Source organism: Globicephala melas, chromosome 3, assembly GCF_963455315.2.
Source record: "Globicephala melas chromosome 3, mGloMel1.2, whole genome shotgun sequence".
NCBI lineage: Eukaryota > Metazoa > Chordata > Mammalia > Artiodactyla > Delphinidae > Globicephala > Globicephala melas.
The window spans coordinates 129104548-129107793 of record NC_083316.1 but is presented as its reverse complement, the minus strand read 5'-3'; the positions used below and the strand labels follow the sequence as shown (position 1 = coordinate 129107793).

The 3246-nt window shown below is 50.7% G+C and overlaps 1 protein-coding gene across 6 annotated transcripts in view; it reads right to left on the bottom strand.

Annotated features, from left to right (window-relative positions):
* Positions 1–3246, bottom strand: part of GRIA1 (glutamate ionotropic receptor AMPA type subunit 1) — a 322415-nt gene that overhangs the window by 185014 nt on the left and 134155 nt on the right. The window lies entirely within an intron of this gene.

Genomic DNA, 3246 nt, shown 5'->3' with positions numbered 1-3246 from the left:
AATTTAGCAGAATGGGTCTCTCTTCTAACACTTCCATTCTTGGTATACACAATACAGTGTATTTCAGTCAGTAGGTTTTGTGGTCTTGAATCCTTCAGATTGCTTGTGCTCATTTTGATAAGATTAAGTGTTTATGCAGCTCTGGGCTCAGCTTCACCACCATGGTAGAGTTCCGCCTTGAGTCTCTCCTGGTGTTGGCCCTTGCAGCCCTGAGCATAGGGCAGGGGCAGTACTGAGCACCAGTGACAGTCGCGCCCTCAGCAAGAGTTCCCTGTCTGCGAGCAGGTACATGTAGGACCCCTCCGCCATGTTGACATTTCCAGGATCACGTTGTACACCGCTCATCCCCTGAGGCCGTTACATCCACACATGCGCAGTGTAGCACTGAGTAAGCATCTTACCCAACTTTTCAGCAGTTCTTTGTCTTGGAGCTTCAGTTAATGCCCCCAAATGTACTACTTCCTTTGAATTCTGCTGTATATTAGTTGGATCCGTATACAGCACTTTCTACCTAAAATTAATTTATTCCATAAATATTGATGAAATGACACACTGTACGTCAGGCACTGTACTGGACCTGGAAGGATAAAATATTATCCTGGAAGAACTTGAAGACTAGTAGGTGGGAAACACAAATGATAAGAATGTGGGGTGAGAAGTATTATGATGAGGGGTCATGGAGAAGGGGATAACTAACCCAACTGTGTAGTGTTTGAGAAGCCTTCCAGGAAGAAGTGTCACCGAATCTGGGATTTACACAACAAATAGGATTGTGGCAGGTGAAGAATGGAAATGTATTTCGGACCCAGGTCAGCAGCATATGTAGACATGGAGAGGCTGAGTGGTGTTACTTGCAGTGCTCCCTCCGTCCCTGCCCCCACCCTCTAATACTGCAAACTCTTGTAGTACCAACATGCCTCTCACCCATAGATGATCTTGAAATAATCGGATGAATACATTTGGCATAGTTGATACCGGAGTCAAACAGACCTGAGTTTCAATCCTGGCTCCACCAGTTCCTGACTTTGTGACTGTGGTCAAGGACATAGCATCTCTAAACCTCAGTTGCTACATCTGCAAATGGAGACTAGTAGTAGTGCCATCACCTTAAGGATGTTACAAGTATGAAAATGACCTAATAATATATAAAGGGACATAGCACAGCACCTGGACAAAGCAAATCCCCAAGATGGTGGCTTTCTTTGATAGTGGTAGTTGTTACCAGGTCCACTAGACTAGGACCTCTCCATGAAAAGGAATCTGACTGGGGACTTCCGGGAAGATGGTGGAAGAGTAAGACGCGGAGATCACCTTCCTCCCCACAGATACACCAGAAATACATCTACGCGTGGAACAACTCCTACGGAGCACCTACTGAACGCTGGCAGAAGACCTCAGACCTCCCAAAAGGCAAGGAACCCCCCACGTACCTGGTTAGGGCAAAAGAAAAAACTAAACAGAGACAAAAGGATAGGGACGGGTCCTGCACCAGCGGGAGAGAGCTGTGAAGGAGGAAAAGTGTCCACACACTAGGAAGCCCCTTCGCGGGTGGAGACTTCGGGAGGCGGAGTGGGGGAGCTTGGGAGCCGCGGAGGAGAGCACAGCAACAGGGGTGCGGAGGGCAAAGCGGACAGATTCCAGCGCAGAGGATCGGGCCGACCGGAACTCACCAGCCGAGAGGCTTGTCTGCTCGCCCGCCGGGGCGGGCGGGACTGGGAGATGAGGCTCCGGCTTTTGTCGGAGCGCCGGGAGAGGACTGAGGTTGGCGGCGTGAACACAGCTTGCAGGGCGTTAGTGCACCGCGGCTAGCTGGGAGAGAGTCCGGGGAAAAGTCTGGACCTGCCGAAGAGGCAAGAGACTTTTACGTCCCTCTTTGTTTCCTGGTGCACGAGGAGAGGGGATTAAGAACGCTGCTTGAGAGAGCTCCAGGGACGGGCGCGAGCCGCGGCTAAAAGTGCGGAGCCCAGAGACAGACATGAGACGCTAAGGCTGCTGCTGCCGCCACCAGGAGGCCTGTGTGCGAACACAGGTCACTAGCCACACGCCCTTCCGGGGAGCCTGTGCAGCCCGCCACTGCCAGGGTCCCGGGATCCAGGGACAACTTCCCCGGGAGAACGCACGGCGCGCCTCAGGCTGCAACATCACGCCGGCCTCTGTCGCCGCAGGCCTGCCCCTCACTCCGTGACCCTCCCTACCCCCCGGCCTGAGTGAGCCAGAGCCTCCGAATCAGCGGCTCCTTTAACCCCGTCCTGTCTGAGCAAAGAACAGACGCCCTCCGGCGACCTACACGCACAGGCGGGGCCAAATGCAAAGCTGAGCCCCTGGGAACTGTGAGAACAAAGAAGAGAAAGGGAAATCTCTCCCAGCAGCCTCAGAAGCAGCGAATTAAAGCTCCACAATCAACTTGATATACCCTGCATCTGTGGAATACCTGAATAGACAACGAATCATCCCAAATTAAGGAGCCCTGTGGATGAAAGGCTCTTGGTGCTGCAGCCAGGAGTCAGTGCTGTGCCTCTGAGGTGGGAGAGCCAACTTCAGGACACTGGTCCACAAGAGGCCTCCCAGCTGCACATAATATCAAACAGCAAAAATCTCTGAGAGATCTCCATCTCAACTCCAGCACCCAGCTTCACTCAACGACCAGCAAGCTACAGTGCTGGACATCCTATGCCAAACAACTAGTAAGACAGGAACACAACCCCACCCATTAGCAGAGAAGCTGCCCAAAATCATAATAAGTCTACAGACACCCCAAAACACACCACCAGACGTGGACCTGCCCACCAGAAAGACAAGATCCAGCCTCACCCACCAGAACACAGGCACTAGTACCCTCCACCAGGAAGCCTACACAACCCACTGAACCAACCTTAGCCACTGGGGACAGACACAAAAAACAACAGGAACTACGAACCTTCAGCCTGCAAAAAAGGAGGCCCCAAACACAGTAAGATAAGCAAAATGAAAAGACAGAAAACACACAGCAGATGAAAGAGCAAGATAAAAACCCACCAGACCTAACAAATGAAGAGGAAATAGGCAGTCTACCTGAAAAAGAATTCAGAATAATGATAGTAAGGTTGATCCGAAATCTTGGAGATAGAATGGACAATAGAATGGACAAAATGCAAGAATCAGTTAACAAGGACCTAGAAGAACTAAAGATGAAACAAGCAACGATGAACAACACAATAAATGAAATTAAAAGTACTCTAGATGGGATCAATAGCAGAATAACTGAGG